Below are 23278 nucleotides of genomic sequence, written 5' to 3' on the forward strand. Positions count from 1 at the left end.
AAGACATAGATTTTACTGTTTTCCTCATTTTTAAGATGAGGGAACTGAGATTGAGTTATTTACCACAGATCACATAGGTAGTAAGTGGTGAAGTAAATATTCAGATATAGACAATCTGACTCTATAGCCCATGCATTGAACCACTATGTTATACTATTTCCTTCATATTGTTTCTGAAAAGGAAAACCTCCATTCATGGTTTATAAATCCATTGGATGCCTTCCATTCTATTGGCTACTTACTTTCCTGATAAAAGTAAGACCACTGGCAGAGGTCAATACTTTTTCTTTATTTAAAGAAAACCTATTTTTCATATGACTTATTACTTTTGTTTTTGCCATTTAGAAACTAGGATTTATCAAATATTTAGGGTCATGGGAGACCACAAGAATCTGAATTGAAGACCAAGTTGTGAATTAAAGTCTATAGGTCATTTCCAAAACTCATTGCAATGAGCTAATTTTGAGTTTTTAATCTTTTAAATCTTTTTCCAGGACTGCTAATGAGACCTGAAATAGAACGATTGAGATTTCTCTTGCCATTCCTTCCTGGGTCCATTTGATGAAATGCAGTTCACGTGATTAAAGAGCAAATGCCTAGAGGGCAGGAGGAAATAAGAGGCTATAATAATCAGCAACTTTATTAATTCTCTTACATTTTTTATATGTTTACCAGCTAATTTGTTTTTATATGCATAGACTGTTCCTGTCTTTTGACTACTCCCTAATATATATATGTATTTTTTTTACCATTTTTTTTAATAGATCTTTATTGGACTATAATTGCTTCACAATACCGTGTTAGCTTCTGTTGCACAACAAAGTGAATCAGCCATATGCATACACATGTCCCCATATCCCCTCCCTCTTGAGCCTCCCTCCCACCCTCCCTATCCCACCCCTCTAGGTGGTCACAAAGCACCGAGCTGATCTCCCTGTGCAATGCAGCTGCTTCCCACTAGTTATCTATTTTACATTTGGTAGTGTATATATGTCAATGCTACTCTCTCACTTCGTCCCAGCTTCTCCTTCCCCACCGTGTCCTCAAGTCCGTTCTCTATGGCTGCGTCTTTATTCCTGTCCTGCCCCTAGGTTCATCAGAACCATTTTTCAAAAAAGATCTTGCTGTGGTTTATGTCAAAGAGTGTTTTTCCTATGTTTTCCTCTAAAAGTTTTATACTGTCTGGTCTTACATTTAAGTCTTTAATCCATTTGGAGTTTATTTTTGTGTATGGTGTTAGGTAGTGTTCTAATTTCATTCTTTTACGTGTAGCTGTCCAGTTTTCCCAGCACCAGTTATTGAAGAGGCTGTCTTTTCTCCATTGTATGTTCTTGCCTCCTTTGTTGTAAATTGGGTGCCCATTATGTGTGTGGGTTTATCTCTGGGCTTTCTATCCTGTTCCATTGAGCTATATTTCTGTTTTTGTGCCAGTACCATACTGTCTTGATTACTGTAGCTTTGTGGTATAGTTTGAAGTTGGGGAGCCTGATTCCTCCAACTCCGTTTTTCTTTCTCAAGATTGCTTTGGCTATTTGGGATCTTTCATGTTTCCATACGAACTGTAAGATTTTTTGTTCTAATTCTGTGAAGAATGCCGTTGGTAGTTTGATAGGGATTGCATTGAATCTGTAGATTGCTTTGGATAGTATAGTCATTTTCACAATATTGATTCTTCCAATCAAAGACATGGTCTATTTCTCCACCTGTTTATGTCATCTTTGATCTCTTTCATCAGTGTTTTATAGTTTTCTGAGTACAAGTCTTTTGCCTCCTTAGGCAGGTTTATTCCTAGGTATTTTATTCTTTTTGTTGCAGTGGTAAATGGGAGTGTTTCCTTAATTTCTCTTTCTGAGTTTTCGTTGTTGGTGTATAGGAATGCCAGAGATTTCTGTGCATTAATTTTGTATCCTGCAACCTTACCAAATCCACTGATTAGTTCTAGTAGTTTTCTGGTGGCATCTTTAGGATTTTCTATGTATAGTATCATGTCATCGGCAAATAGTGACAGTTTTACTTCTTCTTTTCCAGTTTGTATTCCTTTTATTTCTTTTTCTTCTCTGATTGCTGTGGCTAGGACTTCCAAAACTATGTTGAATAAGAGTGGTGAGAGTGGACATCCTTGTCTTGTTCCTGATCCTAGTGGAAATGCTTTCAGCTTTTCACCATTGAGTATGATGCTTGCTGTGGGTTTGTCATATTTGGCCTTTGTTATGTTGAGGTAGGTTCCCTCTATGCCCATTTTCTGGAGAGTTTTTATCATAAATAGGTATTGAATTTTGTCAAAAGCTTTTTCTGCATCTATTGAGATGATCATATGGTTTTTATTCCTTAATTTGTTAATGTGGTGTAGCACGTTGATTGATTTGCATATATCGAAGAACCCTTGCATCCCTGGGATAAATCCCACTTGATCATGGTGTATGATCCTTTTAATGTGCTGTTCGATTCTGTTTGCTAGTATTTTGTTCAGGATGTTTACATCTATGTTCATCAGTGATATTGGTCTATAATTTTCTTTTTTTGTGATACCTTTTTTCTGGTTTTGGTATCAGGATGATGGTGGCTTCATAGAGTGAATTTGGGAGTGTTTCTCCCTCTGCAGTTTTTTGGAAGAGTTTGAGAAGTATCGGTGTTAGCTCGTCTCTAAATGTTTGATAGAATTCACCTGTGAAGCCATCTGGTCCTGGACTTTTGTTTGTTGGAAGATTTTTAATTACAGTTTCAATTTCATTGCTTGTGATAGGTCTGTTTATATTTTCTAATTCTTCCTGGTTCAGTCTTGGAAAATTGTACCTTTCCAAGAATTTGTCCATTTCTTCATGGTTGTCCATTTTATTGGCATACAGTTGTTTGTAGTAGTCTTTTATAATCCTTTGTATTTCTGCAGTGTCAGTTGTGATTTCTCCTCTTTCATTTCTAATTTTATTGATTTGCGTCCTCTCCTTTTTTTTCTTGGTGAGTCTGGCTCAGTGTTTATCAATTTTGTTTATCTTCTCAAAGAACCAGGTTTTAGTTTTATTGATCTTTGCTATTGTTTTCTTCGTTTCTATTTCATTTATTTCTGCTCTGATCTTTATGATTTCTTTCCTTCTACTGACTTTGGGTTTTCTTTGTTCTTCTTCCTCTAGTTGTTTTAAGTGTAGGTTTAGATTGTTTGAGATTTTTCTTGTTTCTTGAGGTGAGATTGAATTGCTATAAACTTCCCTCTTAGAACTGCTTTTGCTTGGTCTCATAGGTTTTGAGTCATTGTGTCTTCGTTGTCATTTGTTTCTATGTATTTTTTTTATTTCTTTGATTTCTTCAGTGATCTCTTGGTTATTTAGTAGTGCACTGTTTAACCTCCATGTATTTGTGTTTTTTGCAGTTTTTTTCCTGTAATTGATTTCCAGTCTCATAGTGTTGTGGTCAGAAAAGATGCTTGATACGATTTCAATTTTCTTAAATTTTCCAAGGGTTGATTTGTGACCCAAGATGTGATCTGTCCTGGGGAATGTTCCATGTGCATTTGAGAAGAAAGTGTATTCTGACACTTTTGGGTGGAATGTTCTATAAATATCAATTAGATCTGTCTGGTCTATTGTGTCATTTAAAGCCTGTTTTTCCTTATATATTTTCTGTTTGGATGATCTGTCCATTGGTGTAACTGGGGTGTTAAAGTCCCCTACTGTTATTGTGTTACTGTCGATTTCTCCTTTCATGGTTGTTAGCATTTGCCTTATGTATTGAGGTGCTCCTATGTTGGGTGCATAAACGTTTATAATTGTTGTATCTTCTTCTTGGATTGATCCTTTAATCATTATGTAGTGTCCCTCCTTATCTCTTGTAACAGTCTTTATTTTAAAGTCTATTTTATCTGATACGAGAATTGCTACTCCAGCATTTTTTGATTTCCATTTGCATGGAGTGTCTTTTTCCATCCCGTCACTTTCAGTCTATATGTTTCCCTAGGTCTGAAGTGGGTCTCTTGTAGACAGCATATATATGGGTCTTGTTTTTGTATCCATTCAGCCAGTCTGTGTCTTTTGTTTGGGACATTTAATCCATTTACATTCAAGGTTATTATTGATATGTATATTCTTATTACCACTTTCTTAATTGTTTTGGGTTTGTTTTTGTAGGTCTTTTTCTTCTCTTGTGTTTCCTGGTTAGAGAAGTTTCTTTAGCATTTGTTGTAAAGCTGGTTTGGTGGTGCTGAATTCTCTTAGCTTTTGTTTGTGTGAAAAGCTTTTGACTTCTCCATCGAATCTGAATGAGATCCTTGCTGGGTAGAGTAATCTTGGTTGTAGGTTATTCTCTTTCATCACTTTAAATATATCCTGCCACTCCCTTCTGGCCTGCAGAGTTTCCACTGAAAAATCAGCTGATAACCTTATGGGGATTCCTTTGTATGTTATTTTTTGTTTTTCCCTTGCTGCTTTTAATATTTTTTCTTTGAATTTAATTTTTGTTAGTTTGATTAATATGTGTTTTGGTGTGTTTTTCCTAGGGTTTATCCTGTATGGGACTCTCTGTCCTTCCCGGACTTGGGTGACTATTTCCTTTCCCATGTTAAGGAAGTTTTCCACTATAATGTCTTCAAATATTTTCTCCGACCCTTTCTTTTTCTCTTCTTCTTCTGGGACCCCTATAATTCGAATGTTGGTGCATTTAGTGTTGTCCCAGAGGTCTCTGAGATTGTCTTCAATTCTTTTCATTCTTTTTTCTCTATTCTGCTCCTCGGCAGTTATTTCCACTGTTTTGTCTTCCAGCTCACATATTTGTTCTTCTGCCTCCGTTATTCTGTTATTGATTCCTTCTAGGGTATTTTTCATTTCAGGTATTGTGTTGTTCGTCTCTGTTTGTTTGTTCTTTAGTTCTTCTAGATCTTTGTTAAACATTTCTTGTATTTTCTCAATCCATGCTTCCATTCTTTTTCCGAGATTCTGGATCATCTTTACTATCATTACTCTGAATTCTTTTTCAGGTAGATTGCCTATTTCCTCTTCATTTATTTGGTCTTGTAGGTTTTTACCTTGCTCCTTCATCTGTGACATTTCTTTGCTGTCTCATTTTTTTTTTTTTTTTAATGAGCTGGATTGTGTTCCTGTTTTACTGGTTGTTTGGCCTGAGGCTTCCAACACTGGAGTTTGTAGGCTGTTGGGTAGAGCTGGGTCTTTGTGCTGAGATGAGGAACTCTGTGAGACCTCACTCCAATGAATATTCCCTGGAGTCTGAGGTTCTCTGTTAGTCCAGTGGTTCGGACTTGGAGCTCCCACTGCAGGAACTTCTGCCTGACCCTGAGCTGGCAAAAAAAAAAAAAGAGAACAATAACAAAGTAAAAAATAAAATTAGACTAGGAAACTAACAGATATGTTAGAAAGAATGTAAAAATAAAAATATAGATGAATCAACAACCGGAAGGTACATCAGTACCACAATAGTAAAAAAGAGGAGGAGGGAAAGAAAAAAAAAAAGGGTTTTGGGGGAAGGCCTTGGCTGTGGAGGGCGGGGCCTAAGCAAGGGTGAGGTTTGGGTGGTGGGTGGGGCCAATGCTCAGGACTCACAGGGTTGGAAAAGGCCCTGGGGGCTGTGTGGGGTGGGGCTTAGGCTCAAGGAACAGTAGGGGCCCAGGTGTGCCCCCCACCCCTGCTCTCAAAGGGCAGGGGACCTCACCTGGGAGCCCAGCAGGCTTCCTGGGCTCGAGTGGGCGGGGCAAATGCCCTCCTCTCTCGCCACTCCGGTCTGGGGTCTGGGAGGGCCCCTCCCGCCTGCCTCTCCTGATCTCCCCGGCCTCCCTCCTATGCCCAGAAAGACCCACACAGCCTGGAGGGGGCTTGGAGGGCAGGGGATCGCCCTGGGAGCTCAGTAGGCTCCCTGGGCCTGAGTGGGCGGGGCAGTCACTCTCCTCTCCTCTTCCGCTCCTCCGGGATGGCCCCTCCTGCTTACCTCTCCTATTCTCCCCTCGGCCTCCTTCCTGTGCCCCCAGGACTCACGCAGCCTGCATGGGGCTTGGGGGGAAGCAGCTTGGGAACTCAGCAGCCTCCGTGGCCTGAGTGGGCCAGACTCCCTCCCACCTGCCTCTCCTGATCTCCCTGGCCTCAGGGGCACCCATCTTGTCTGGCCTCCACTTCTCCTCTCCCCTTGGTCCCCCTACGTCCTACTGGCTCACTCTGGGGTTCCTCCCGTCTCCTTGGGGGTCAGAGCCCCCCATCAGCTGCCAGCAGGCGCCGTAGTTGTGGGGAGACACTCTCTAATATATTTTTTTTTGAAAAATTTTAAACTGTAAGTTTAAAAAGGAAAGTGGCATTTACCCTTTACTAGATTCAGTAATTAACATCTTGTCACATTTGCTTCTCTTCCTCGCTACCACTCTTTCCCATTTCTGTCCCCCTATATACATATGTAAAAATACACATGTGTATTTTCTGAATCATTTGAATATAAGCTTCAGACTTTATGACACATCAGCATGTGTCTCCTAAGAGATAGAACAGTCTATATAACTAAAATACCATTATCAGAATCAAGAAATTTAACATTGCTACAATAATATCTAATATACAGTTCATATTCAGAATTCCCCAATTGTCCCCCAAGTATTTTTATAGCCATCCTCCCCCACCAGCGTATGATCTAATCAAGAATCACACATTTTTATTTGGTTGTCCTGAGTCTTTGACTCCTTTAATTAAAAAAAAACTTGCCTTTTTAGTCATTTATGACACTTTTTTTTTTCAATCAGAAAAATATTTTATTCTAATTATAATGTCTACTGCAGATGGCAGTGTACACTAGTACAGGTTTCTGGGAAGCCATTTGGCAATACATACCAAGAGCCTTTAAAAATTCATGACCTTTGATTCAACAGTTGAATTTCTGGAAATTTGTCCTAAATAATCAAGAAACAGACAAGGATTTGTATAGAAAGATGTTCATTGCAAAATTATTTAAATAGCAAAATTTGAAAATGACTTAATAGTTAAACAACAGTAAATGATAATTGTCATAAGATTTGAATATTCTTTGAATAATGTATTGGGGAAATTTTCATGAAACTAAGTTAGAAAGTATACAAAACTCTTACCCTTTGTATATGTGTATGTGTATATGTATATACATATGTACATATGTAACTGAAGAGTTTTTGCATACCCCTAAAATTCATATGTGGAAGCTCTAGCCCCCAGTATTTGGTGATAGGGCCTGTGAGGAGATGATAAAGGTTAAATGAGATCATAAGAATGAGGCTGTAATCTGATAGGACTGATACCCTTTTAAGAAAAGGAGGAGACAACAGAGCTTTCCGTGTGCGGACATAGCAAGAAGGTGGCCATCTGCAAGCCAGAAAGAGAACTTTCATCAGGAAGCAAATCAGCCGGCACCGTGATCTTGGACTTCCTAGCCTTTAAGCTTGTGGGATACAAATTTCTGTTGTTTAAACCACCTAGTCTGTGGTATTTTGTTATGGCAGCTGAGCAGACTAGTACAGATTTTGGTGCTGAGAGGTGGGGTGCTGCTGCAACAAATACCTAAAATTGTGACAGTGGCTTTGGAAGTTTGGGTAATGGGCAAAAAGGCTGGAAGGATTCTGAGGTGCATGCTAGAAAGAGCCAAGGTTGCTATGAAGGGACTCTTGGCAGAAATATGGATGTTAAAGGTTGTTCTGGAGAAGTGTCAGATGGAAATGAGGAACGGTTTATTGGAAACTGGAGGAAAGGTGATCCTTGTTATAAAGTGGCAATGAACTTGGCTGAATTGTTCGAGTGTTTTGTGAAAGGTAGAGTTTATAAGTGATCAGATTGGGTGTTTAGCAGAGGAGATTTCTAAGCTAAGCAATGAAGGTGTGGCTTGGGACTTCCTTACTGCTTGTAATAAAATGCAAGAGGAGAGGGTTGAATTGAAGAAGGAATTGTTAAGTAAAAAGGAACCAGAACTTGGAGATTTGGAAATTCTTAGCCTATCCTTAGCCTATATATTGTGAAAAATGAGAAATCTTGTTCTGAAGAAAACACTAAAGAGATCATGGGTGTGACTCATGGACTAAACCAGCCATCAGCAGAAGCCAGGAATAGAGATGGAATTATACCAGCAGAGACATTGCCAGTTTCAACTAAAGGGGACAGAGAAAGAGGGATGGAATGAAGGAAGGCTGTTGGATTTCTTGGATTCTACAAGACTAGATCATAGAGTTATTTGACGTAAACGTGTGCTATTGAGGAAAGGCAAGAGTGACCCGGAAGGTGATTTGGAGAATATCAGGGCTGCCAGTCTTAGCACAGGCCCAAGGGACAGAGATGTTTCCTTTTGTTTCAAAGGGTGGCCACCACAGAGAGCTATGGGGCCAGGGCCACTCTGTAGAGCTGAGTGAGTGACAATGCCACCCCAGTGGAAGGTGTGTCATTGAACCGAAGAGAATTATTCTCTAGACTTAAGATCTAATGGAATTTGCCTTGCTAGGTTTTGGATTTGCTTGGGACCTGTTACTTCTTCTTTCCTATTTCTCCCTTGTGGAGTGGGATTATCTTTCTGTCCCACCATTGTATTTTGGAAGCACATGTTTGGTTTCACAGGTTCACAACTGGAGAGGAATTTTGCCTCAGGATGAATCATAACTGGATTCTTACTCATATATAATTTAGTTGATATTTAAATGAGTTTTTGGACTTTAGAGTTGATGCTGGAATGAGTTAAGACTTCTGGGGCTGATGGAATAGAATGAATGTATTTTGCATGTTATAAGGACATGAATTTTGGGGGGCCAGAGGCAGAATGCTAGGGCTGAATTGTGTCCCCCTAAAATTCATATGTTGAAGCCCTAACTCCCAGTGTGATTGTATTTGGAGATAGAGCCTGTGAAGAGGAGTTGTAGGTTAAATGAAGTCATAAGGGTTGAGCCCTAATCTGATAAGGCTGGTGCCCTCTTAAAAAGAGGAAGAGACAACAGTGCTCTCTCTGCCATGTGAGGATACAGTGAGAAGGTAGCCATTTGCAAGCTAGGAAGAGAGTTCTCACTGAACTCTGCTAGAACCTTGATCTTTGGCTTTTTGGCCTCCAGAGACTGAAAACATTAATTTCTGTTGTTTAAGCCACCTAGTCTATGGTATTTTGTTATGGCAGTCTGAGCAGACTAATATACTTATTGTAAATATATCTGTACAATTAGGGGGAGAATACCTAGAAAGAGAAGCACTAAAATACTAACCAAATTTGTCTCTGATATGTGGGATTATGACTTTTTAAACCCCTTTTTTGCATTTCTTACATTTTCTAAATATTTAACAATGCACTAGTTTTAATAGTTAAAGGTTATTAACAAGAGTAATGGAGTAGTTGAATCCTTGTTCTAGATGTGGGTTTGCTGCTGTCTCTCTGAGAGACTTTGGACGTCTTTCCATTGTCTATTTCAATTTCTTGATGTGTAAAATGGGAGAGTTGGTCTAAATGATCTCTAGGACTCTTTTAGCTGTAATATCATGGGACCCTATAACTTCCTAGTCCTGAGATTTCTTCATGTGGGTGGTCCCTCCACTATCTTCTCCACTAGGGTCAGTTCTCTGCATTCACTTGTGACATGTCTTCAAAATATTTTCAGAAATCACTGGGCTACTGCTCTAAAGAAACCCTTACTCTTATCTTTGATATGAAAGTTTCTTTGGCCCCAATTACATCTTAAAAATGATGAGATTCTTTAAAAGTATTGGGGCGAACTATATGCTTCTTCCCAATGTTTTCTTTGCGGCCAAACCTTTCTGATGGTGAATTTAACATTCAGTAAAAACACTTCGCATTCACTTTTATCTTAGGATATTTTAGTCTCCTTTGGTAACTGTAATATATGTAGATATGTCATAGGGTGATATTACATTATGTCCACATGTTTTTTTTATCCCCTGTGTTATTGCTAGTTCTTGTTCCCATTACTTCAGGGAAAGATATGGAAGGCAAGAGCTGAAGAAATGGTCTTTGGGGCTTTAGTAACTGAAAGCCTAGGACTTGAGGGGAATGTTCAAAATGTTTTGAATAACTGTTATGGGAGGAAGCAGAGATTCACCATAATCTCCCTCTTCCTGAGTAAGAGAAGCCTTCCTTGACTTGAGTGAGAGGAGAGAAGGTTGACCAGAGTAGACACATTGGGACCTTGTGTCTACTTTCTGGGTGGTACTAGTGAACAGTAGGACTCCAAAGAGGGAATGGCTGGATGCTATCTCTAGGCCAGTGGGTCCCTATTGAGATTCCCATGCTCTAACAAGTCGCACATGCTGCAGAATGAGTCCTGGGCTCTCTAGAAGTAGCAAGTGAGACTCTGGTTCTAATGAAGCCACTTGGGCAGGATTAAGAGAGGTCTCAAGTGTTTTCTGTGTACTAAAGACCAAGGACTAGAGGCCATCTGGGATATTTCAGTGAATGCCATTACACAAAGACACACCTATGCCATGAGCAGTCACTTCACTGCAATGTCTTATTCTCACACTAAATCAGTGTTTGGAGCAGTCTTCATGGATAGGTAAGACATACATTGAGATTCTGAAGATGTTTCTGTTTTCTAAGAACAGTAACATCAGTCCTCCTAGGAGAGGTCTTGAGCTTCCCTTTTTGGTTGTTGCTGCCTGTCTGGTTGATACTGCTTGATTCTTCCTGTCCTCTCTTGGGTAGGTGAATGCTTGTTCTCTCATTGAGGTACATTTGTGACTCTCCAGAAGTTACCTCAGAGTACTCTTCAGGGTCCAGTTCCTGGATGTGAGAGATTGCTCTGGTTCAGCCTCTTTCATCCACTATTGACTTCTTCCACCAATAGATGTACTTAGCTTGCTGCTGCTGGTATCCTATCACAAAGAGGCTTTTTTTTTTTTTTTCAGAGGACAGGCTCTAGGCGTGCGGGCTTCAGTAGTTGCAGCATGCTGGCTCAGTAGTTGTGGCTCACGGGCTCTAGAGTGCAAGCTCAGTAATTGTGGCGCGTGGGCTTAGTTGCTCCGCGGCACGTGGGATCTCCCCGGACCAGGGCTTGAACCCGTGTCCCCTGCATTGGCAGGCGGATTCTTAACCACTGCACCACCAGGAAAGCCCATAGAGGCTTTTTGAATGGGGGGAATATCAAGACAGCTTAGGCCCAACCACATTCCACAAAATTTATTTGACTCCTGAGGAGCTCACTTATTCTTGCTCTGAGAAACAAAGGCAATTTCATTCTATTCTCTATCTCCCAGCTCTGCTTCGTCTCTCCAGTCCTCTTTTTGTCTACTTAGGTAGGTACAGGGTTCAGATCAACAATTCTTCCACCCAAGTAGACCTCCAACCTGTCTGGCTCCCATTCTTGCAAGCAACCCCAGTCTGTGAATCTTGGAACTTCTCCTCACTTGGAATCAGAGAGGAGAAACAGGAGAAGGGACTGTGTAACCTCTCTTCACCAACAACTGCTCTCCCAAAAGGTTGTTTATTCCCACATCAGCATAAACATTCTGCTGGACAGCTGACAAGGGTCCAGTTAAATTGCCTTTCAGAATTTCCTAAAATTTGGATTTGTCTGATTGTTTCTTCATAATTAGTTCTGGTTACTGCAGAGCTGATGTCAGTTTGTCCCTTTATTTGTGATGCTTATGTTAATTATTAGTTCAGATGATGTTATCCAGATCTCTCCACTGTTAAGGTATTTTTTCCGCTTTGTAATTAATAAGTAAACTGTTGGGGCTAGGTGGGTAATACTTTGAGACTGTGTGTGTATAACCTATTTTCTCATAGCCTTTCATCCATTAATTTTAGAATCTATTATGATTATGGCCTTAATTTATTATTATTCAATACATTGCTGGTCACAAAATGATGGTTTTCTATCATGCCTTTACATCGAGTAGCGGTCAGTCTTTTGTTTTTTTTCTGGGTTCAAAACCCTCAACCATTTTTTAATTAATTTTTATTGGAGTATAGTTGCTTTACAGCTGTCAATCTTCTGTAAAGAGCTTTCCCTCTCCTATCCTCCTTTTTTAATGACTATCACTGTGGACTCATGAATTCTTTTTTTAACTCAATGTTTTATAATCCAGTTCTGTCATTCTCTTTGATGTTCACATTGTCCCAAATTTGGCCTATGGGAGTCCCTTTAAAATCAGATCCTGTGTTCTTTTGATGTGACCCCGTCATTTTTTTGACCATTTCCTTCCTTTCCTGGTATAAGATGTTCCAGGCTCATCTTGTCCTTTCTCTGCCTCAGTTCTAGAATAAGGCATTTCTCCAATGAACCCTGGCTCCTTTTAGTGGGGGACGGTATTTAGAAATCAAGGTATTCAAACTTCAATCTTCAGTAAGGATATTTATACCTATGTCTTGTCAAGGAATGCAGCAGCACACTGTGTTGCCACACCAAATAGTCTTATGACTACTAAGTTCTACAACTTTCTGCTATATTCAATTTTTATACATGTCTGCTTTGCCCACCCACTGTATTATCAGTGACAGTATCACTGGCTGCAATTGAGAAATGAATCAAAAGTGAATCAGCATCTGGCAAGGACTTGATGAGATGAGTACTCACATATTCTGCCAGGGTGTGTAAATTAGTACAACCCTTCTAACTCAGTAATGTCACTTCTAGGAACTATTCAGGGAAAATAACTTGAGATGCAAAGGGACATTTATGATTAGGTTTTAATTATAATGGAGAAAAATTGCAAAATTAATGGAGGAATGGGTAGTTGTGGCATTTCCATATAATGGAATAATATGTTTTTAAGTAATTTTTTAAGATACAGAAAACAATTATGTGAATAAGTTTTTAAAAATGAGTAACCTAAACTGATTAAGTAGGATCCCAATTATCTAAAAAATATATACTCATAAGCATAGGAACAAAACCTAGGAAATATTTTTAATAGTGGCTCTTGGTGGTAGGATTGTGGGTAAATTTTTTTTTGCTTTATACTTTTTTGTACTTTCTAAATTTTTTCCAAATGCATTTATTTTATGATAATTTAAAAACTAATAAATGTTTATTAAAAAAAAGATCCCAGGCCTGACAATATAGAGACAGGTCATTGTAGATTTACTTTTTTAGTTTGGATTTGAGATTTAATTGAATGATGGTTGGTTGTGGAGGTTGACACAGTTTTTAGTTCAACAGTACTAGTGATTCCTTCATTGAGAGTTCTAACTAGCTCTTAAAGTTGTGTCTCTTCTGTTAGTAATATCCGTAAGGTCTCTCCTAATAAATTACTATGGCTGAAATAAGTTTTGGGGCCTGTTTTTTCATCTGTAATATGACCTTTAAGCGAGCTTGAAATTTTGATTGAGATACAGCCCATCATTGATGTTTCAAAGAGGTTTCTCCGATTGTCTATGAAAGGTTTGCTTCACTGCTTTTGTTACAATATTGCCTATTAATAGTGCCGTGTCAGATCATAAACCAAAATTTCCTGAGTATGAATCAGTCTTTTAAATTAGTAAAATAGGGCATAACTCAACATATTGTTTAAAATTTTTCTTAAAGAATGCGTCAGTTCAGAACAGTTGGATGTTAGTCACATGTATGAATAACAGTGACCAAACATTCAGAAGCATTGTCAGTAATACAGTTTGCCTACCTTGTTATGATATCTTATTTGACCACCACTAACTTCAAAAGGATTTCTTTTACCAGCATGCCCAGAAGAGACACTTTTATGTAAAATGTCTTGCCCTTTTTTCCTTTTCAACTCTTAGTGTTATATTTCCTGGTGATCCATCGTGCTGATATTATTGATCCTTAGGAAGCATGAGGTGTTAGTGCTTCCCACTACTCTTAATCCATCAGGCCTGACATGCTGTATCCCTAGTCTGCACTACACTCAAATATTCCTCTTATGTCATGTTATTCTTGGTCTCCATCCAAAACTGTCCACTGCCATGCTATGACTTGTCTTATTTTTAATATTCTACCTGTTTGGGGAGGCAGAGAAATAGGCCATTCTATATGTATACCAGATATTCCTCACCTGAAAGATTAGATTACTGCCTGCTCTACAGATGATGGTGTAATTCCCCTGCTAGAATCAACCAAATACAAAACTCTGGGCAGGTACAGCCAATGCTGCTATTAGTTCCATTTCTCTACCTAGTCTACTCTAGTCAAACAAGACTAGATTTATGCTTGTGGGATATTCTCGTTGCCTCTCGATGAGGAACAGGACTTGTTTTCCTAGTCAGGTGATGATGAACTCTAGCAGAACATGAAATTTTTTTAAAATTAATTTATTTTTTTTTAATTTTGGCTGTGTTGGGTCTTCGTTGCTGCGCATGAGCTTTATCTAGTTGAGGCAAGCAGGGGCTACTCTTCGTTGTGATGTGCAGGCTTCTCATTGTCGTGGTTTCTCTTGTTGCAGAGCACGGGCTCTAGAGCACGGGCTCTAGAGTGCAGGCTCAGTAGTTGTGGCGCACGGGCTTAGTTGCTCCGCAGCATGTGGGATCTTCCCAGACCAGGGCTCAAACCCATGTCCCCTGCATTGGCAGGCGGATTCTTAACCACTGTGCCACCAGGGAAGCCCAGAACATGAAATTTTGTCCACCTCTTTCTGGTGGGTCCATGCCGGAAAGAGTGGACCCATTGGCAAATACTCACTGTGTCAAGGCATGATCATGTACAGCAAACTATGGGACTGTCTGTCACTCTAGCACTTTACCAACTTTACCAACTTGACCAACTTGAGAGGACCTGACACTTCTGACCATCAGACCTAACTATCTTGCACAGCTCCAGATAAAAAGGAAGCTTGGCTGGTACCAGATCCTGTGGTCTGTTCTTTAGCAATTTGTTTTCTGTATTACGTATTTTCCAGATGACAGTAGCCACCATGCTGATAGCCCCTGCCTATCAAGAGGTCCATCTGTTAGAGAACTTAGTGACCTCACAGTCACAACTAGTATTAGCTTTCAAGAGCATGTAGTAGGTAGATCTTTCTTGAAGGGATAAAGAATCCCTTACCATAACTTTTGAAGGGACAGAACCCAGCCTATCCTCTATATCCTTTTGCAGTGTCATGTTGCTGTTCCATGGCAGGCCCCTTCAAGACATTAGCACAAATGGTATAGATCAGGGGTCCCCAACCCCTGGGCCACAGACCGGTTAGGAACTGGGCTGCACAGCAGGAGGTGAGCAGCAGGCGAGCAAGCGAAGCTTCATCTGTATTTATGCCGCTCCCCATCGCTTGCATTACTGCCTGAGCTCTGCCTCCTGTCAGATCAGTGGCAGCATTAGATTCTCATAGGAGCTCAAACCCTGCTGTGAACTGCACATGTGAGGGATCTAGGTTGCCCGCTCCTTATGAGAATCTAATGCCTGATGATCTGAGGTGGAGCTGAGGCAGTGATGCTATCACTGGGGAGTGGCTGCAAATACAGATTATCATTAGCAGAGAGGTTTGACTGCACAGATACCATGATAAATCAGTTGCTTGCAGACTCATATCAAAACCGTGTCAGTGAGTGGCAAGTGAAAACAAGCTCAGGACTCCCACTGATTCTGCATTATGGTGAGTTGTATAATTACTTCATTATATATTACAATGTAATAATAATAGAAATAAAGTGCACAATAAATGTAATGTGCTTGAATCATCCCAAAACCATCATCCCCCCACCGATCTGTGGAAAAATTGTCTTCCACGAAACTGGTCCCTGGTGCCAAAAAGATTGGGGACCACTGGTATAGATGATCTTATTTGCAAAGCAGAAATAGAGACACAGAGAGAACAAATATATGGATAAACAAACGTATGTATACCAAGGGGGGTGGGTAGGATGAATTGGGAGATTGGGATCGACATATATACACTACTGATACTATGTATAAAATAAATAACTAATGAGAACCTACTGTATAGCTCAGGGAACTCTACTCAATGTTCTGTGATGACCTAAATGGGAAGGAAACCCAAAAAAGAGGGGGGGATATATGTATACCTATAGCTGATCACTTTGCTGTACAGTAGAAACTAAAACAACATTATAAAGCAACTATACTCCAGTAAAAGTAAATTTAAAAAAAGACATTAGCACGGTCTGCTAGAACTTCTTTTTTTAATTATTAAAATTTTTATTTTATTTATTGAATTATAATTAACGTACAATATTATATTAGTTTCAGGTGTATAACATAGTGATTTGACATTTTTATACATTATGAAATGATGACCACAATAAGTCTAGTTACCATCTGTCACCATACAAAGTTGTTATAATATTATTGACTATATTCCCTATGCTGTGTATTACATCCCTGTGACTTACTTATTTTATAGCTGGAATTTTGTACCTCTTAATCCCCTTCACCTATTTCATCTATCTCCCTACCCTCTTCCCCTCAGGCAACAACCAGATTGTTGTCTGTATCTATGAGTCTATTTTTGTTTTGCTTGTTCATTTGTTTTGTTTTTTAGATTCCACATATAAGTGAAATCATATGGTATTTGTTTTTCTTTGTCTGTCTTACTTCACTTAGCATCATGCCCTCCAGGTCCACTTGCATTGCTGCAAATGGCTAGATTTCATTCTTTTTAATGGCTGAGTAATGTTCCATTGTGTGCATGTATGTGTATAAATATATACACACCATATATATGTGTATACACACACATACCCCCCACATCTTCTTTAACCATTTGTCAATGGACACTTAGGTTGCTTCCATATTTTGGCAATTGTAAATAATGCTGCTGTAAACATGGTGAATTAGTGTTTTTGTTGTCTATTTGGTAGTTCTAGTTTTAGATTTTTGGGGAACATTGGTAGTTCTCTTTTTAGATTTTTTTGGGAACCGTTTTCCATGGTGACTGCACCAATTTACATTCCCACCAACAGTGCACGATGGTTCTCTTTTCTCCACATTCTCACCAACACTTGTTTCTTATCTTTTTGATAATAGCCATTGTGACAGGTGTGAGATTGTTTTGATTTGCATTTTCCTGATGATTAGTGATGTTGAGCATCTTTTCATGTGCCTGTTGGCCATCTGTATGTCTTCTTTGGAAAAATGTCTGCCCATTTTTAAATCAAGTTGTTTGTTTTTCTGATATTGAGTTGTCAGGATTTCTATTAGCTTTCTAAACCATGCCCTGCACTGAAATTGGGGTATAGGTGCCCAAGAGAGTCCTGGGAGACCGGAGAAATTATTAAACTCAATCCTGTACCTCAGTCTCCTCTGGGACACTGCCACCCTGCATTTAAATACAAATTTATCTACTCCTCAAAACCATAATATAATACTTATGCTATTCATAAGTTCAAGGCTTTATAAGTGGGCTGTTTAGTCCCTACACCAGCTGACCTTTAGCTCTACCCATTGCAGTGTTACCTCATAAAAGAAATGTTTTAACTCTATAACTTTCACAGTCGTTTTTGTCATAATGTGAATTTCAATATATATCATGGATTTTGAGGGTTCTGTTTATTGCCCTCTAGGTTAAAATTCTGCTTTCTCAAGTCAGCTGTGATTAAAAGTTGCAGAATATATTGGTTTCCTTGTTAGTTATGAATTCTTGGTAGCCACTTTACATGGTATTGGGAAGAGCAGCACGGAGAGATTTTTTTCAGATCTCCCAACCGGTTATCTTTTTCTGCATCACTTATTTCTAGGAAGTGGGTGAACTGGGGTTAAAACTTCCGTTTGACTCTAAGGTCCATGTTCTTTCCACTGTACAACCCCTTGATGGCAAAAATCTCATGGGATCTGTTGGGTTAGCCAAAAAGTTCATTTGGTTTTTTTCCGTAAGATGGCTCTAGTAGCGCTTAGTTGTCTTTAACTTCTTTCAAAACAATTTTGTTAGATCGTATTGTGACAGCTGTCATATCAGCGTGCATTTAAAAAGAAAACATCAAAATTGGTGAATTTTTGTGTAGCCATTTTAATATTGAAGATGGAAGAAAACATTTTTAGCATATTATGCTTTATTATTTCAAGAAAGGTAAAAACGCAACTGAAATGCAAAAAAAAAAGATTTGTGCAGTGTATGGAGAAGGTGCTGTGACTGATCGAACCTGCCAAAAGTGGTTTGTGAAGTTTCATGCTTGAGATTTCTCTCTGGACAATGCTCCATAGTCAGGTAGACCAGTTGAAGTTGATAGCGATCAAATCGAGACATTAATTGACAACAATCAGTGTTATACCACGCGGGAGATAGCAGACACACTCAAAATATCCAAATCAAGCGCTGAAAATCATTTGCACCGGCTTGGTTATGTTAATCGCTTGGATATTTGGGTTCTACATAAGTTAAGCGAAAAAAACCTTCCTGACCGTATTTCCACATGCGAATCTCTACTTAACTGTAATGAAAACGTTCCGTTTTTAAAACAAATTGTGATGGGTGATGAAAAGTGGATACTGTACGATAATATGGAACAGAAGAGATTGTGGGGCAAGAGAAATGAACCGCCACCAACCACACCAAAGGCTGGTCTTCAAAGAAGGTAATGTTGTGTATATGGTGGGATTGGAAGGGAGTCTTCTATTATGAGCTCCTTCCGGAAAACCAAACAATTAATTCCAGCAGGTACTGCTCCCAATTAGACCAACTGAAAGCAGCACTCAACAAAAAGTGTCCAGAATTAGTCAACAGAAAACACATAATCTTCCATCAGGACGACGCAAGACCACATGGTTCTTTGATGACCAGGCAAAAACTGTTACAGCTTGGCTGGGAATTTCTGATTCATCCACTGTATTCACCAGACATTGCACCTTTGGATTTCCATTTATTTCAGTCTTTACAAAATTCTCTTAATGGAAAAAGTTTCAATTCCCTGGAAGATTGTAAAAGGCACCTAGAACAGTTCTTTGCTCAAAAAGATAAAAAGTTTTGGGAAGATGGAATTATAAGGTTGCCTGAAAAATGGCAGAAGGTAGTGGAATAAAAGGGTGAATATGTTGTTCAATAAAGTTCTTGGTGAAAATGAAAAATTTATCTTTTATTTTTACTTATAAACCAAAGGAATTTTTGGCCAACCCAATATTTTGCTGTTCAGAAACACATTGGCTACTGCCTTTTTATTTTTAATTAATTAATTAATTATAATTTATTTTTTGTCTGTGTTGGGTCTTCGTTGCTGTGCGTGGGCTTTCTCTAGTTGTGGCACGCAGGGGCTACTTTTCCTTGAGGTGCACAGGCTTCTCATTGTGGTGGCTTCTCTTTTTTTTAAATTTTTAAATTTTTTTAAACATCTTTATTGGAGTATAATTGCTTCACAATGGTGTGTTAGTTTCTGCTTTATAACAAAGTGAATCAGCTATACATATACATATATCCCCATATCTCCTTCCTCTTGCGTCTCCCTCCCACCCTCCCTATCCCACCCCTCTAGGTGGTCACAGAGCACCGAGCTGATCTCCCTGTGCTATGCAGCTGCTTCCCACTAGCTATCGGTTTTACATTTGGTAGTGTATATATGTACATGCCACGGTGGCTTCTCTTGTTGCAGAGTGTGGGCTCTAGGTGCGTGGGCTTCAGTAGCTGTGGCTTGCGGGCTCTAGAGTGCAGGCTCAGTAGTTGTGGCACATGGGCTTAGTTGCTCCATGGCATGTGGGATCTTCCTGGACCAGGGATCAAACCCTGTCCCCTGCATTGTCAAGCGGATTCTTAACCACTGCGCCACCAGGGAAGTCCCTGCCTTTTTATTTTAAAATTAATTCATTTATTGAATAGATAATATGTATACTGGTACCAAAAATTTTAATGTTAAAAAGAATACAGAAAATGGTGTCCCTTCCATTCCCATACCCAGCTGTTTGGACCCTCTCCTCACAGTCGTCATTAGCAGTTTCTTATGAGTCATTTGAGAGGTTTTACACTTGTCTAAACATACATATATACATCAGAGATATCTTTTGATTATTCTTTCCATCCTTTGAATTGGTCTTGCGTACCATTTACTACAATAAAATTTTCATAGCTTACTATATTTGAGATTTGAATACTTCTTGATCGGTGACCCTTTTGGATTCTTACTATGTTTTAAGAATTTATTGAAACCATAGGGAAATAGATGGCTTACTTTCTGGGTTGCTTTCCAGGGCAAAAGTCTGTTTCCCTGAAATCCTGGCCTTGAATACAATAGGAATATTTCCTCTGTCCTCATTCACCCTCCTAGAATGACTTTCACACATTTGTTACTGGGTTAAGAACTTCCTGCAGTTTATTTTCACAGAATGTGTTAGTTTCCTCACTGAGTTTGAATTCTTGGTAGTCACTTTGCATGGTGTTGTGAAGAATTTTTTTCCAGCATACTAAATCAGTGCCTTTTATTTTAAACTTAAAAAAAGAGAAACACAACATTTTCACTACAAAAATCTTAAAATGATTCATAAATGTATAATATAGAAAATGAAAAATTTCTCTGTAATACCCCCTGTCCAATCTACTATGAGATAACTACTTTTCACAGTTTAGTGTGTGCTCTTCCAACGTTTTAATTTTTAAAAAATTAAAATTTTAATTATGCATTATTTGAATATGTGAAAGAGTACATGTAATATATATAAGTTTTGGAGCATAATAATGGAACTACTACCCATGAGCCCATCACCCATTATTTTCTAATAGCGTTTAGTAATGTACTGTAAACTTTCTTAGACTTTCCATTGCTCCCCGAGTGACAGGATTTTTTTTTTCTCCACAAGCCTGGTGAATTGCAGGAGGTAGGGACATGGTCTTCTGTTTCTTTTGGAATCTGCACAGCTATTAGTCTCACTCTCTGATGTGTTAGATACCAGGGAATGAAACCTGGTTGTTTGTGCCTGAGAGACTTCATCCTACCTGGATTTTAGGGAAAAACAATTTGGCCTTTCTGGGGAAAAAAAGGAAAACAGTTATTATTGAAAAAGAGTGTAATTTGCAGTATTTGCTGGAAGATAGCATTCTTTTTTTGGAGGGTTGGAAATTTATTTTCTCCAGAGCTTATAGATTCCTAGGATCCTTCTGTATTTAAGGCTGCTACACTCATATTCTGGTAACTGAGATGTGAGGTCGACAATAGCTAAAGCTTTGTTAGCTATGTTGTAAGGTAATTTATAAGCATGAGAGTGCTCATGTTTATCCTTAGTAGAAATGAAGACTTTTTAGCAGATGCCAGACAGAAAGAGAATTGTCATATTTTCCTTAATTTCTCTTGTGAAGCTTTGAGACTTTACAGAAAAGAAGTCCAAGGCTCCTAAGTACAAGTTTATCCATCACATCTTTTTGTTTCTTCCTTCCTAAAGGTTTCTCTGTTTTCTTGGAGTATTCTTGTTCTTACTGAGTAGATACATAGACCAGAGAGTATATTTGTGGGGTCCAAGGAAGAATTAATGGGAGGATGCAAAAAATCGGGAGACCTGGCTCATAAACTAGACACAGGTGAGAAGAGGACAAATACACAAATGCAGCACCTTGAATGTTATTTAACTAATGACCTTCAGCAGGTGCATAGTAATAACCTGGAAAGAGAGAGTATAGTGCTGAGGTGGCACAGAATAAGCAAATAGTAAAGAATGGCATAAGTTTGTTCAAAAAGGCTTTCCAAGGAGATGAGTTTAGAGATGACTTTTAAGGAGCTAATTGAGATGTATTGATTGAAAGGAAAGCTTGTTCGTAGTAGGATAAATGAAAAGTATGGGGAAAGGATTTTTAAAATGCCAAATTATATGCTGAGCATATTGGCTTAGAGGGGGTAGAGTGATGTCAAAGTTGTACTTGCTAATCTGCAGAAGGAACTGAGTCCCTCTGCTGTACACAGTTTTCTTCAAAGAGTGAAGATATTCACGGCTGGCCCAGTTTGGCAGATTCACTCTTTTGGGAGCCTTTTCTTTTATTTCTGAACCTAGTGTCCTTGTCACATAGCATCCTCTCGCCTTTTAAATCTGCTGTAGGATTGAAAGTTTTGTGCCACTTAAAATTTTTGTGGCTATGACTAAAGACCTATTTCTGTGAACAGTGGAAGCAGAAGAGCAAGCTTTATGTCACTGATTACTTTCACTTATTTACCAAGGACTACATGCCCTGAAGGAAAGTAGGATTGCATGGCCAGCTGGCCTCTATCCTGCAGATTCTCCCACCTCATCACTTTCCTCTTTACCCCTTCTCATTTCTCAGATCCCAGAAGACAGAGGTCTAGCTCATATTCATTCTTTGCCATTTTTCTTCCACTATTTACACTTTTATCTGAGTCTCCTATTCTGGCTCTTGTTAAAGCATCCTAATCATTCTGGTGTTCCCTGAGAACTGATTCTTGATTACCTCAAACCTAGGGCTAATTCCTCCTGCCCCACTTTATTATTTTTTTTTCCAAAGAACCACATGCATAAGGTTCATTTTTATATCAAAAGATGCAGTGCATGCTATGAGGCACAGTTTTTTTTCACTACCCTATCCTTTAGCCATTCAGTTTCTGCCCGGAAGCAACCACTATTGCCATTTACTGTATATATACGTAAGTATATACATATACTTACCACCTTCACAAATGGTAGTATGCTTTGCACCGTGTTACATGCCTTGCTTTTTTTCACTTAACAATGTATGATATATACTACATGTTGGGATCCAGTCCCTATTAACATGGACATTTTGGAAATCAAGATGAAATTCATTCACATAATATTAACCATTTTAAAGTGTATAATTCAGTGACGTTTAGTACATTCTCAACGCTGTGGGGCTCTTACCTCTATGTGAATCCAAAACGTTTTCATCACCCCTAAAGGAGCTCTGTGGGCTTTAAGCAGTCACTCCTGGTTCCTGCTTAATGCCATGTCCTGGGCAATCACTAATCTACTTTGTGTCTCTATGGATTTACCTATTCTGGATATTTTATGTAAATGGAATCACAAGTATGTGACCTTTTGTGACTGGCTTCTTCAGTTAGCATGTTTTTAAGATTCTTCCAAATTGTAGCACATTTCAGTTCTTTATTCCTTTAATGACTGAATATTCCATTGTATGGATATACCACCTTTTGTTTGTCCATTCACAGTTGATGGACATTTGTTTTTTACCCCAACTTTTGGATATTGTGAATAGTGCTGCTGTGAACAATTATGTGCAAGTATTTGTTTGAATGCCTGTTTTCAATTCTATTGGGTATATACTTAGGATTGGAATTGCTATTAACAGACATTTAAGTTGCTTCCAATATATGCTGGTACAGTGCTTGCAGTTGATATCATTTCACATATATGATTTCATACATGTATGCATATTGGATGAATAGCTAGTAGTGAGATTACTGGGTCAAAGCATTTTACATTTAACAATGCATTTAACATTTTGGAAGATACTACAAAATAATCCTCTCTAGAAGCTGTACT

The 23278-nt window shown here is 38.8% G+C and overlaps 1 protein-coding gene across 1 annotated transcript in view; it reads left to right on the forward strand.

Moving 5' to 3' along the window:
• UNC13B (unc-13 homolog B) overlaps positions 1-23278 on the forward strand; it is a 237686-nt gene that overhangs the window by 85736 nt on the left and 128672 nt on the right. The gene's annotated exons all lie outside the window — the stretch shown is intronic.

Source organism: Balaenoptera ricei, chromosome 6, assembly GCF_028023285.1.
Source record: "Balaenoptera ricei isolate mBalRic1 chromosome 6, mBalRic1.hap2, whole genome shotgun sequence".
NCBI classification, from domain to species: domain Eukaryota; kingdom Metazoa; phylum Chordata; class Mammalia; order Artiodactyla; family Balaenopteridae; genus Balaenoptera; species Balaenoptera ricei.